The sequence below is a fragment of the Lissotriton vulgaris genome, chromosome 4_1 (assembly GCF_964263255.1).
Source record: "Lissotriton vulgaris chromosome 4_1, aLisVul1.2, whole genome shotgun sequence".
NCBI lineage: Eukaryota > Metazoa > Chordata > Amphibia > Caudata > Salamandridae > Lissotriton > Lissotriton vulgaris.
The window spans coordinates 1,948,091,079-1,948,106,151 of record NC_141691.1 but is presented as its reverse complement, the minus strand read 5'-3'; the positions used below and the strand labels follow the sequence as shown (position 1 = coordinate 1,948,106,151).

The window sequence follows — 15,073 nt, the reverse complement described above, 5'->3', positions numbered from 1 at the left end:
GAGTATCATCTGCGTATGAAACTGTTTGAAACCCAAAAGACTTTATGAGTTTGGCCAAGGGATATAAGTTAAATAAAGTAGGGCTCGAAATTGAGCCCTGGGGGACCCCTTTATTAATGATTTGGCTTTCTGAGGAGAAGTCACCTATTTGCACATTAGATGAACGGTCTGCCAAATAGCTCCTGAACCAATTAAGTGCTGGTCCTTCGACACCAGATGCACACAGGCGGTCGAGGAGGATGCCGTGTGAAATGGTGTCGAAGGCAGCCGACAAGTCGGGCAAAACCAGTATAGCTGATTGCCTGGCATCCAGGGAAAGTCTGATATTATCGACTATTTCAAGCAGGGCCGTTTCGGTGCTATGGAAGGCCCTGAATCCTGATTGGGAAGGGTCCAGCAGTTTGTTTTCCAGATGTTGGGTAAGTTGGCCATTAACTATGATTCAAAAATTTTGCCGAAGAATGGTAAGAGAGATATTGGCCTATAATTGGATTGTTGCTTGGGATCAGCAGAGGGTTTTTTCAGGATGGGTTTAATAATAGCCTCTTTCCAGAGGATGGGGACTATAGACTGTGACAGGGAGTGGTTGAATAAAATAGTAAGTTGGGAGAGGAAAACAGGGCCAATTTTGGATAAGACTTGAGCTGAGGCCGAGTCTGTGGGGTAACCTGATTTTATGTGGTTAAGGGCTAACAATACTTCTTCCTCCGTGAATGTGTGGAAGTTAGTGAGGGGGGCAGTATAAAGAGATACAGCTTCAGAATTACTCCCGCTGAGTATAATGTCAGATGGTTGTGGAAATGTTTGGTGAATATCATTGATCTTTTTAATGAAAAAAGTGGAGAGCGAATTCACCCACTCCTGGGAAGCAGGCAGTGGAGGTTGACAGGGGGGAGGGTTGGTACATTCCTTATCGGTATTATACAATTCTCTCTGTGAGTTAGCTGCAAGGGTGATTCTATTGCCTAAGTATTCTTTTTTAGCCTCGGCTATATGATTCATATATAGCCGGTGAGTGGTCTTATAATGCTGTTTATCTTTGCTGTCCTTGGAACTCCTCCACTTGCGTTCCGCCTTCCCAGCGGCAAGTTTGTCGATTTTGAGTTTGGGGGTAAACCAAGGGAAGAGTTTGGTGGGGCATTTAGTTCGTTTTTTGGGGGCAATGCAGTCAAGAGAGGTGGTTATGGCGAGGTCAAGACCTCTGGCGCCTTGGTTGGGATTGGTTGCTTCAGACAAGGGAATGGGGGAAAAATGTGCGGAAAAAGAGTCAAGATTGATCTTGTTCCAGGATCGGCTTAGTTTGCTTATATTCGAAAGTGGAGGTATACTTAGAGAGTCCTGAAGGCGGAACCTTATCACATAGTGGTCAGACCATAAGATAGGAAATGGTGGTCAATTTCTACTAGAGGGGAGTTGGTCAGGAGAAGGTCCAGGGTGTGCCCTGCTGAGTGGGTAGGACCGGTGATGCGTTGGGAGAGTCCTAAGTTATTAAGAGTATTTATAAGATCGCTTGTGTGGGGATCTGATAGAAGCTCCGCACGAAAATTGAAATACCCTACTAAAAGGAAATTGTCTGCAGCCAGTAAATGGTTCACTTCCATCGGACTCCCGTATTTGCCACAGTGCTCCTGCCAATACAAATTGAGCCATCGCGCCCCGCTCCTGGCGTTTCCATACAACCTTGATGGAAGCCCCGGAATTGTTTTGAAAGAATGCCATTAGCCCCGCGGTTTCTCCTCAATAACCCATAACGAGACAACCAGCAAGTAAACCGACATTAATGCGATAATAGGCGTTGTGTTAATAATTGTTGAACAAAACAATAATGCTGATAATTCTTGTCCTGATGATGATGTCATAATTTAAAAAGGCATTGAAACGTCGTTCACAAAAAACCCCATATGCAATATGATGAATGCTATATTGTTTGACGCAATGGTATGGTTATGTTTAAGAGATTGAGTCTGTAGCACTGAACAATAGAATACAGACAGATTTTCGCTTTGCCTTTTTGGCCATTTCTTTGTTGTTTTGTCTTAAATGTTGTGGGTCACGGCTGTGCCCACTTGTTATCTTGGTCTTAAAACTCTCTCTATGAACTTGATCATTTAAAATAAAATTCTTGTCCGGCTGGACAAAGAAACATACTACTTATTTAGGTGTATGATTATTATTTTTTGCTATCCTGTCCACATATAGGGACCATTGTCTTTTGTAAATTGATACTGCCCAAGGTCCCTATGATATACCTTTTGGGTTCCCTTGTTCTTGTGAAAAGCCAGTAAATGGGGGCAATAGCTTCTGTGAGGTTGGTAGAGAAATGCGCTCTATTGCCAGGAGGCCGATAGACTAGAGCACCCCGGCAGGATTTATGACTGGTACTCTCTATGGAAAAGATGCAGATCTCTCCCCAGTCTGCTTGGGATGCCTCAATAATGTGAATCTTTATGTTGGTTTTATAAGCGATGGCAATCCCCCCACCTCTTATTTTCTTCCTGTCCAATCTGAGTAGTTGATACTCCTGTGGGATAGCAGTGGCTATGTCGGGGTGGGAGTTTTCATGTAGCCAGGTCTCTGTTATGAGAAAAAAGTCTGGTTTCTCAAAATCTATTAGTGCCCATGTTTCTATAGCATGCTTTGCGAGGGAGCGGGCATTGCAATAGAGGCCTGTCAAATATTTATTTGTGTGTATTCGCTGATTAGTGTGGTTGAGTTTGACAGCCTCTTTATCTTGTGCAAGTATGCCATCGGCAGTAGGTTTGAGCATATGGGAGACATCAATAGCATCCTTAGCTAATACATGGAGATGGACAGTCCTACTTGTTGTTGTATTTAATGATTACAGTTCCAAACTAGAGTACTGAATGATGGCCATGAAGAAAAAGAGAAAATAAAAGACTAAACGGGCAGCTTGACTGGCGGCGGTCTGGTGCGGATGGGCGTAGACGGGCTTGCCTTTAGCGCGCCGCTGCGCGCGTCCGCTCGGCGGCGCACCTCCTTAAGTGGGGTAGAGGTGGGCGGAACCGCTACAATTAAAGTGCCCTCCGGTGTTGTGGGCGGTAGAAAATCACGATGCTGGCTCCCTCCGCTCAAACAGCACTTGCCACGGCGGACCAGGGAAGCATGCCAGGAGCAGTAAGTCATTTTTAAAAGTAGATTTACAAATGGGCAAACAGCGCAAAATACGATTTTTAAAATAGAGGACAGGTCTTGAAATGGCATGCGAAACTGACCTGTGATGCCGTGAGAGCACTAACTGCGCGTCCGCTCGGCACACCTCCTTAAGTAGGGTAGGAGGTGGGCGGGACCGCTACAATTAAAGTGACCTCCGGTGTTGTAGGCGGTAGAAAATGGCGATGCTGGCTCACTCCGCTCAAACAGCACGTGCCGCTGCGGACCAGGGAAGCATGCCAGGAGCAGTAAGTCGTTTTTAAAAGTAGATTTAGAAATGGGCAAACAGCGCAAAATACGATTTTTAAAATAGAGGACAGGTTTTGAAATGGCATGCAAACCTGACCTGTGATGCCGTGAGAGCACTAACTGCATGTCCGCTCGGCGCACCTCCTTAAGTGGTGTAGGAGGTGGGCGGGACCGCTATAATTAAAGTGACCTCCGGTGTTGTAGGCGGTAGATAATGGCGATGCTGGCTCCCTCCGCTCAAATGGCACTTGCCGCGTCGGACCAGGGAAGCATGCCAGGAGCAGTAAGTAGTTTTTAAAAGTAGATTTAGAAATGGGAAAACAGTTGGACAAAAATACGATTTTTAAAATAGATGACAGGTCTTGAAATGGCATGCGAACCTGACCTGTGATGCTGGGAGAGCACTAACACTAACAGTGTAGACAGTTAAAAGACAAACAGACACATTGAATGTATACACAAACACAATCACCCTTCTGAGACTTCTATTTGAAACCCATATCTTACAGGCATGCATACTCTGTAAGCAGGCACACCCACCCATCCGATTAGAGACACATATTTATTTAGAAAGTTTTATATAGCGCAAACATTACCACCGAGGGTATCAGAGCACTTTGCAGATTGTGCAGTAGGACGAGTATATGCAAACACAGAAATTCAACATATCTCAAAGTACATAGACTTAGAATGTCCAGAGATATTCAACATATCGAAAAGTACATAGACTTAGAATGACCAACAATCTCATGAACCCAGATTCAAGGACACAAAACAGCGTTGATAGCCCGGGAGTCAAGTGGAGAAATTGATCTGTTTGTGTTCTTTTAAAACTTACTTGCACTTTTAAAACTTGTTTGCCATTCTTCAAGCACCGCGCACTTTCAGGGCACGGTAGAGCGGACCTAGCGCTCACGTGACCCCTTGCACTGGCTGCCTTCGCCGCTGGCCACGCCACCTTGAGGCCACGCCCCCTTCCCGCCCTTTATAAGCGCTGACACGCTAGCGCTCGGCTGAGTTTAGTCTCCTGAGGCGGAAAGCCGGGAGAGGAAGCGAAATTGATCTGTTTGTGTTCTTTTAAAACTTACTTGCACTTTTAAAACTTGTTTGCCATTCTTCAAGCACCGCGCACTTTCAGGGTACGGTAGAGCGGACCTAGCGCTCACGTGACCCCTTGCACCGGCTGCCTTCGCCGCTGGCCACGCCCACCTTGAGGCCACGCCCCCTTCCCGCTCTTGAGGCCTCTTATAAGAATGTGCAACTTCAGAACGCGCAGCGGGCGTGCGGGCAAGCCCGTCTGCGCCCGTCCGCGGCCGGACGGGGCTAGGGGCACGACTCTATGCAAAAGTACATCATACTCTTCGGAAGAGCTTACCACCCTCCAAGGCCACTGGCCACTCTCAGAAACCGTCCGTTGTCACATCGCCTCATTAGGGCTTGTCCCCCCTCCTACTTCAACATCGCCGCCTTCCCGGTCGGCCTCCCCGCCACGTTGCCTTTCCCCGTCTGACTCCTCTCTCCCTACTCCGTCATTATCTGTCCTTTTACTCAATACCAGGTCGGCGGTCAAGCACCATCACGAGCTGTTCGTCTTACTCGATACTAAGAAACCTGACTTACTGCTCTTGACCGAGATTCTTCCCTCCCCGTCCTCTTGGCTACCCTCCCCCCCTCCTACGCAGCCTTACGTGCCGATCGCCCGGCGGGCAGGGTTGGCGGTGGTGTGGCGTTAATCGCTCGATCTGAATTGAACTTTCAAACCCTTCCCTCTCCCCCCATCCCTTCCACTGAGTTCCTTGTAGTCTGCTCCCTCTTCTTCTCCCCCCCTATTACTTGCCTTCTAATGTATCGCCCACCCCAGTCTTCGTCTCTGTTCCTACCGGCATTTCAAGACCTACTGGCCAACTTGGTGGTCAACTACGCTTCGGTCTTGGTGCTGGGGGATTTTAACTATTGGCCCTCGGACCCCTCTGAGTGCACTGCTTCGAAAGAGTTCACGGAATCCCTCCTTTCTCTGAACTTTGTCCCGCACATAAGTGTCCCCACTCATTCTCACGGCCATATTCTTGACCAGGTCTGGTCCCTCAACCTCCCAGTTTCCTCGGTGACTGTATCTTCCTGTCCCTGGTCCGACCATGCCCTCATTTCTTTCTCCATCTCTCTCAACCCTGTATCCAAAGCCCCACACGCCAAAAATACCTGGGCACGGAATTGGAACAGAGTTGATTTTCGTTCCCTGTCCTCCCTGCTTCGGAACTCCACTCCGACCCTTTCTGGTCTCTCATCCGACTCCCAAGCCAACGCTATTAATACCTGGCTGGCTGGAGGTTGTGACTCAGTGGCTCCCCTGCGTCGCATTTCCATCCGGCGACCCAAGGACTCCAACAGATGGTTTAACGACCACCTAAAAAAGCTAAAACTAACTGTCCGACAGGCAGAGAGGCAGTGGAGGAAAAATTACTGCCCCTCACTAAAAATCCTCTATCTCACATCACTTGCCGAATACAAAACTGCAATCCTCTCAGCCAAAACCTCCTACTTTTCAACAAAAATTATGTCAGCCGAAAACAAATCCAGGGAAATCTTTGGTATAGTGAAGGACCTGGCCTATTCCGATAGAGCCTCACCCCAATCCCTCCATCCCAGTCATTATGCAATCAACTTAACACTTACTTCCCGGATAAAATCGTCACCATCAAGGCCAACATCCCCCCCCTCGTCCGCCTTTGTTGACCCCTCCCCTCCCACTGTTCAAAGTCACCTTACTTCCATTCCCCCCCTCACTGAGGCAACATTCCTGGAGATACTCCCCAAAGTAAAGTCGGGTTCTCCGGCAGACATCTGTCCGGCACGTATCCTGCAACAAATCTACTCTTCCTGCCCTGAACCCCCCATTACTTTCCTCAACAGCTCTCTTGCGCAGGGAGTAGTGACCCCCGCGCTCAAATCAGCCACCATAGTGCCTATTTTAAAAAAACCTGGCGCTGATCCGTCCAACTCAGCCAACTATCGCCCCATTTCCCTGCTGCCCTATTTGGGCAAGGTGCTGGAACGCCATGTCACCGCAGTACTCAGCGCCCACGTAGAGGCCAATGGGGGACTGGCCTCTCGCCAGGCCGGCTTCCGCCCTAGACACTCGACCGAATCAGTTGTGGTATCGGTCTTGGATAACCTCAGGAAGGGTATGGATAATAACAAACACCAGGCGCTGGTACTCCTCGATCTCTCCGCCGCCTTTGACACGGTGGACCATACCATCTTACTGTCCCGTGTCAAGGCAGCTGGAATTGAGGGTTCAGCCCTGATTTGGCTTTCCTCCTTCCTGAGGGACCGCACCCAGGCGGTCCGGCTAGGAGACTTCACAACCACCCCACTCCCTGTCACCTGCGGTGTCCCCCAGGGCTCCTCTCTTTCCCCCTTGCTATTCAATCTGTATATCTTTCCTCTTATTTTCGCTCTTCAGCAGCTGGAGGTCACCGTGTACAATTATGCGGATGACCTCCAGCTCATATTTGATCTATCCTCTTCCCCCCTTTCCGTCTCTAATTTTCAATTCACCATGACATTCATCAGGGACTGGATGAACCACAACCATCTTAAATTGAACCCGGATAAAACCGAGTTGGTTCTCTCCGGTGGTTCCTCCAGTCCCTGGAACTCTCTCTTCTGGCCCCCCACTCTTGGTCCCTCCCCCACTCCTTCAACCACGGTCAAAACACTGGGTGTTAAAATGAACAACCAGCTCACCCTCCATTCACAAATTAGCTCGGTAGTCTCCTCCTGCTTCCTCACCCTCCGAACCATCCGCACTGTCTCCCGTTTCTTTTCTCCCCAGGCACTTAAGGTGATCATGGCCGCACTGGTGATATCACGGCTGGACTATGCCAATGCCCTCTACAACGGCATCCCAGCATACAGCCTGCGAAGGCTCCAGATGGTCCAGAACCAGGCGGCCCGGTTGGTCTATGGTCTTCCACGTTATCATCACTCCACACCCCTCCTCAGGGAGCTTCACTGGCTTCCTGTTAAGGAACGCTCCCTGTTTAAGATCGGCTGCATGGTCTTCCAGGCTCGTCAAGGCACTGCCCCCGCCTTCATTTCTTCGCTAATAAAAGATTACGCCCCCACGAGAGAGCTTCGTTCTTCCTCCAAGTCTCTCCTTCAAATCCCGCGATTCAAACGGAAAAAGTGGGGTGGCACCACCTTTTCCACCTTGGCGCCCACCTTCTGGAATTCCCTCCCCGATCACCTTCGCTCTGCCACTCATTATCTTTCTTTTCGGAAAGACCTTAAAACGTTTCTTTTCAGTCAGGCCTTCCCCGTGTAACTTCCCTTCTCCTCTACGACAGGTTTTATTTCTGTGACTTAGTTGCCTAACTCTCTACAAGCGCCAAGAAACCGTACGGTGCACGCTGCGCTCTATAAATGTTTTAAATTGGAAATTGGAAATTAGAAGGCAGACTGAGGCAGATCTTTCTTCATCAAGAGCCCTTTAACTTCTTACAGACATGCACACTCTGTAAGCATGCACACAGACCCTATATACCCACTCGTACAATTTGTGCAGCACACACATACCACTAGCAGGCCTATCACCCTGCCATTCTAGCTCCCAAACTATTAAGGCTATAGTCTGGATCGTGAGATGTCAATTGTATTTGTTGAGTGTGCATATCACCCGGATGTCTCATGGTGCTTGCGTATGACTTCACTTAGGCAGAAGAGCAAAGAAAGAATGCTTATAAATGATCAAACAACCAGGTTTTTAGTTCCTTGCGGAATTGATTGTGATCTGTAACAGAGAGTAAGTGAGGCGGAAGTTTATTCCAGAGAGTGGGTGCGAGGAAAGAAAAGGGTCTCCCGCCGTTCCTGGCGGTACGTACTCTGCATGGGGTAGGAAGAGATTTGGTGCGTGACCTGAGCATCCTAGTTGGCTGGCACCAGCTAAGTTTTTTTGCAAAATAGCTAGGCCAGTTTCCGTACGTGTTCTTATGCACTAGACAGAGGATCTTGAAACGGGTTCACTTCCTAATAGGAAGCCAATGAAGGTGCTTCAGGCTGGGCGCTGATGGCGACCTAAAAGGAAGGTTCAGTACCAGTCTGGTGGCTGTATTCTGCAGGACCTGAAGCCTAGATTAGAGTTCTTCATTGATGTCATGATGCATTGCCATGAAGTGCTGTTCTGTGAGTGGATTAGCTTGAGGGACTACAGATGAAGAGGGGAAAGGGGCAGAGGGTACCACAGCAGTCCATGTCTTCCAGGTGAGAGATGAGCATCAATCCAGGCAACTACATGATGAGAAAAGGTCCTTTAGATTCTCTTGGGCCAGTTTGGGGTTCGCCTCTATTTTCTGGAGGATTGCTGTACTGTAGGTGTACACATTCCTTATTAGCATATTTAGAGTAGAGCTGTAACCTGCTTCTGGAGCTGTGTTGTGCAGTACCCCATTGCTCCAGCTGCTCTCCCTAGTTAAACATGCAACACATGCTGGTCTCACATGGGCACCTCTACATATCTCTTGTTCACAATGTACTTCAGTGCAGTGGAGGGACAGCTCACCCTGACCCAGGGGCGTAGCACAGACCCCCGCAGCCTCCAGGGTGCGGGGTGGCCCCAAGTTCCAGGGGGAGCACTCGGCAATGCACTCTGGCAGGAGAGCTTCTGATTGAGCCCGGAGGGGCACCTATATGTACCTTGCAGGGAGACCCCCTCAATTTTTGTTACGCCAATACCCTGGTCACTCAAGGCATCACCAAGGCCGTCCCTTCGCCGGAGCCATTCCACATAAATCCTTCACAGATGGCGCGACCTACAGAATAATGGTGAGACAGACTCAGGTAAATCAGCCACAGCAAGGCGATGGCCGTCATGTGGCTGGCACAGTCTGAAGTCCCACGTCAGGCATATGATAGACAGACCTTTCTCAGACAGCAGTCTGCCAAGAAACCAAAACATTTTCCAAAAAGTGCTGGAAGCTCTTTTCTCAAGAGCCCTTCAGGGCAATCACTTTTAAAATGATTCTTCTGCTGCCTTTAGGGGAAAATTGATAGTATTTAGAATCAGTGTGAAAGCTGCTAGCAAGTGTGGGGTTAAACATTGACTAGCTATTATATGGGAAAGTACAGAAGTGCCCAGTATCGCTGTATAAATTACAAACAATGCAATAAGTGGTAAATGTATATATAGCCATTGCAGCCAGCTGCAGGCTCGGATCTACATTTCATTATTAGCGCTTCTTTGGTTGACATTTGATAAATCTCCTTCCATAGTGCCCATGATCGTATCTAGCAGAAGTTGATTAGAATCAGGAAGGATACGTTTTCCTTTGGATTTTTAGCCCCTTTGAACCGTTTCTCTTACATTTGACGTTGAATGTGACCAAGGAGGTTGAGTGGAAACGCCCCCATTCACTATTGGGCTCAGATCCATGAGTGGCAGACTTCCCCTTTTCAAAACTGATAATCCTAAGGTGGATATTATGTAATTATTTGTTTTTGCGAAGGATTCCTTTGAGATTTTTGTATTAAGATAACTGATAATAAACCCTCAATATGCATTGTGACGTCTGCCGTGGTGACTTCACTTTTGGTATTATGTTCTCATATTTTAGCAAAACGTTGATATATAGTGAAATAAAATGTGAGGTACAGTAACTCTGCTTTTAATTAATGGTATTTTGTACAAAATCTGCATTGTGGTGCTCATAAGTGCTATCAGCGTAAAGTCGCAGTTTTCAACTAATGGTCCTCTTGTAACCTGGGGCCTGCAGCACCTCTAATCCTTGGCACATTGTCCATATCTAGGGGTAGGGATGTTCTAAAGTTCTTGGACACACTGCCCTTGGCTTGGATGGCCATGGTTGGACCTTGTGTTTGACAGCACATTTGAGTGGCGGTGTTCACATAACGAGCGAGAGGTTTCTTATAACCGGTTTGAGGTAGGTCTGATGGGAGTGGACTGACTGCTCTAGGAGACACAGCTTGGATTCCATCATCTGTCATAACCAAGCCTGGATCAGTGAAGTGGGAGCTAAAGAGCCCTCTATTTCAGCAGCCTTGTCACCCCTAGCTTTTGTAACTGTTCTGATTCTGCGTCCAGCTCCCAACCTAATCCATCTACATGGCACGGTTTATCTTCATGGTCTTGTTACTCCTGCTCTATCTACGTATACTTACTTCCTGCTCTTACTTGGTACATTGTTGATACATTTTATTCTCTTATTTTAACTATGTGAACTTGGAACTGGAATGCATGATATAAAATTCATTATTAAATTAAATCGAGAGTTCAAATGGTGTATATGTGTGCCAAGGAGCCATTTTGATGCAAGTAGCTTTATGGGTTTTACTTACTTTTTATTTCTTAGGACAAACCATGGTTATACCTGTGTATGTATGTATACATTGTCAACAATGGATATAAACCCATTTTTTGCTGTATAAAGCATCTTGTTTTTAAGTTCTTGAGATAGATGCTGTAAGAATGTCATATTCACATTGACCATTAAACCTGGGAAACCACCGAGTTAACTGAGCGTTGAAAGCAATCTGTAAACAGGAGTTACTTTTTATAGTATTTCACACTGTTAAAGGAGCTGCTTCATTTTTCACTGTGTTCTCAGCAGGAATGCCTTCTGGGAAGGGAACAAGGAATGCGGTCTAATGAGCACGGCATACCAAGATTTAAAAGTGTATCACTTACCGCTGAGAACACTGCAGTCAGATCCGCCATCATAATTCTGAAGCAGTTTTTAGAAACTGCTGTGGTGATGTCAAGTAGGGTTATTTCCTTACTCTGTGTCCTGGTTGTCCTGCTGTTGCATTTCTCAAACTTTTTCCCCAGCTTGCCTATCATAAGCAGAAAACTGACAAACCCTTTCTGGCTCCACTGTTTTTATGCTTTTATGTACAGAGTTGCTGCTTGCCTATCATAAGCAGAAAACTGACAAACCCTTTCTGGCTCCACTGTTTTTATGCTTTTATGTACAGAGTTGCTGCTTGCCTATCTTGAGCAGAAAACTAACAAACCCTTTCTGGCCCCACTGTTTTTATGCTTTTATGTACAGAGTTGCTGCTTGCCTATCTTTAGCAGAAAACTATCAAACCCTTTCTGGCCCCACTGTTTTTATGCTTTTATGTACAGAGTTTCTGCTTGCTTATCATAAGCAGAAAACGGACAAACCCTTTCTGGCCCCACTGTTTTTATGCTTTTATGTACAGAGTTGCTGCTTGCCTATCATAAGCAGAAAACTGACAAACCCTTTCTGGCTCCACTGTTTTTATGCTTTTATGTACAGAGTTACTGCTTGCCTATCACTAGCAGAAAGCTGACAAACCCTTTCTGGCCCCACTGTTGTTATGTTTTTGTGTCCAGAGTTACTCATACATATGCAGATTTTGTTTGTATGTTTGGCCGCGGGGACATTGCTCGTTGTGTTTACGCTTCTATGACTATTGTGTGTAGATTCCCCTCCTTGGCTTACTTCTCATGAAGGATATGTCAGTAGATGGTGGGAGATGTGAAATAGTAGTTAAGTTGCTTATTTTGGGCTCCAGACCTCATGGCATCTAGTCATGGCTTCAGCACATGACCAAAACCTATGTCATTCTGGACAAATCACTGTGTCTCGTTGTGCTTGAAAGTGCAATTATGTATTTTTAAACTTATTTGTTATTTCAAGTGTTTTCTCTCCTGCCAATATGTTGGCCTGAGGCTCTGAACCATGTTCTTTTAAACCAATGCTTAGTTTGTAAAAAAGTAAGTAAAATAGCCAAAAGTTGTTGTTAGGTGGTGCAGCGGCTGCAGAATTCTGGGGATGCCATTGCTGTCCTACTTGATTCTGGCTCATGCCTCCATCTTCCCATGCTACATTTTCTGTCTTCTTATCTTACTCTTGAAGGGTCTTTTGCCCCTTCTTTCTCACATGTTCACCATTTTTCTATCTTTCTCTTCCTCCTTTCACTGTCTCTCTCCCTCCCCCTCCCTCCCTTCTCCCGCCGTCCCCTAAACCCTGATGAAAAGAATCAGCTCCAGTCCCCAAAACTGAGTACCTAAGCCCACGACCTGTCGCCTCAAGCACACTTGTCCTCTTGGACTAAAGGGCTAAGTGTTCAGAATATTGTTCATGAGCAATGTTTCTTGGGTGCTGTAAATCCTCCGGGATGTAGACTAACAAAATTGTGAACAATCCAATGAAGGAATTAACATCACTCATTGAAAAGACATGACATTTTTATCTTCATTCTTGCCTTTTGTCGGAACCAGAGTATAAATACATGCTAAATCTGACACCTAGGGCAGCATGCATTTACATTCTGCCTAAAATACATAAAAATCTGACCACACCACCTGGAAGACCGATTATTTAAGGTATAGGATCTCCCACTGAAAAAATCTCTGAATATATAGACATCTATTTGAAACCAGTTGTACAAGGCTTACCATCTTTTATAGCGGATACGAAGGAGTTGTTAAACAAACTTGAGGACTTATCATGATGTGACAATTTTATCTTAGTCACACTAGATGTGTCTGCCCTGTATACATGCATTCCACAATCAAAGGGTATGGAGGCTCTAGCATACTTTTTATCGAAATGCAATGCAACACTCTATGAACACACACAAATGATTTTGGAATTTACTCGGCTAGCCCTATATAATAACTATTTCCCACATAATGGCAGTTGGAACAGACAAGCAGCTGGGGTAGCAAGGGGAGCAACATTTTCACCAACTTTCGCAAACATTTATATGGGATTTTTTGAAGAACAACATTTGTAGAAGAAATGCCCCAATACTCTTACAGGCTCGATCATATATTGGGGGCATTTTATAGATGATATTTTGATGATATGGGGAGGTGATCAAGATTCGCTGTCCAATTTCTTTAACCATCTGAATCAGAATGACTACAACCTGACATTTACCCACAACAGTGACAAAGGGGGGATTTACAAAACAAACTTACCTTACCTGACACGCCGACACCGCCAGGAGTCACGAGAGGGGCCAGGTTGAAACGCCGACACCGCCAGGAGTCTCAATACCCACAGCATCGCGCCGCCGCCCCGGGGACTACAGTACCCGGCAGGCTAAGCGGCGGCGCGTTCTACACGGGAGCAGAGCGCCTGAAGGCGCATTTAAACAGCGCAGTTCCCGGCAGGAGCGGGGGATTTACAAAACAAATAGACTTCCTAGACATTACACTTTATGTCCATGATAACAAATTAGAGAGCAGACTGTATTGCAGACCTACTGCGTGTAATGCACTATTACATGCGAAAAGTACGCATCAAGCTACACAAGTGAGGGGGTATGCTCTATGGTAATGACAAGACTAACACGTAATTGAAGCAATGACAAAGTGTTCCAAGAGGAACTAATAAAATGAGAGACCGATTTCTTATTCGGGGCTATGATAGTCCAACACTGGACAAGTCACAAAATAGAATCAAGAACATTAAACGTACAGATCTTTTGAAGACAAAGGGAAAGAAAGGCAAGGGAGACAACAGGGACAAGATTGCACTTATAACTCCTTTCAATGCACAAAGTCAGAACATTTATAAGATTTTGCACAAACACTGGCACATTCTTAGACTTGATTCCAGTCTAGACAAATATACCTCAGCCAAACCACAAGTGACGTACTCTACTGTACGTCACTTGTGGTTTGGCTGAGGTATATTTGGAAGAACCCTTAAAAATATACTCAGCCCTTCCATACCTAAAAACAACACAATGGATCAACTTCGGACTTGGCTTCTTCAAATGTAGTTATGTAATATTTGCCAATTTGCTATGGACAAATTAAAAAACTTCGGCTACAGCACAGGACAGACTCATCAAATCTGTCAATTTATGAACTGCAACACGAAATTCATTGTTTACTGCATTGTCTGCCAGTGTGGTTTAATATACATTGGCAGTACAATACGCCCTCTGAAAGAGCGTGTGCAGGAGCACATAAGAGCGATCAGAAACAACAACAGTAATTGCCCTCTAGCGGTTCATTATAATAGCACACACCAGAATTCAGAAATACTTAACATCAGGTTTCATGGTATAGAAGTAGTGGAGGCGAACCCGAGGGGTGGAAATCGGGTACTGGCTCTCAGAAAACTAGAATCCAGGTGGCTGATTAAGCTCAGGGCTGTAGATCAAGGAATTAATGTAGATAGGAAACTGCATGTGTTCCTACAATACTAAACATGCGTAATGACAACTGAATCTACAATCATCATGTATGTGCACACAATCTGTTGAATGTGAATGGAACAATAAGTACAATATATAGATCTGAACCTGCTAATTTTATTTATGTCTTGATGATAGAATTAGAATCGAGTGATCATTAACCATGTAAAGATGCAAACTATGTAAATGTCGTTGAAAAAATTTATGTCAAGAGATGTATTCAGCATATAGAATACTACTAATCAGCTGGGTGGGATAACGAAAATAGTTTCTATCCACATATAAATTTGCATAAATGTCTATGACTGTGATTTGGAGACATGTATTCTTAAATGTCAGGTTGCTTGAAATAGTGAGAAATTTGGGGTTGCATCTGCCGTCTTCTCACACTTTTTTCTTTCTGTTCAGTCTCTTTTTAATTTCTAGTGTCACAAAACCTTGCAGGATTTCTCTT

The 15,073-nt window shown here is 45.7% G+C and overlaps 1 protein-coding gene across 1 annotated transcript in view; it reads left to right on the top strand.

The window, feature by feature from the left end:
- Window positions 1-15,073, top strand: part of TRAPPC9 (trafficking protein particle complex subunit 9) — a 2,581,727-nt gene that overhangs the window by 1,327,194 nt on the left and 1,239,460 nt on the right. The gene's annotated exons all lie outside the window — the stretch shown is intronic.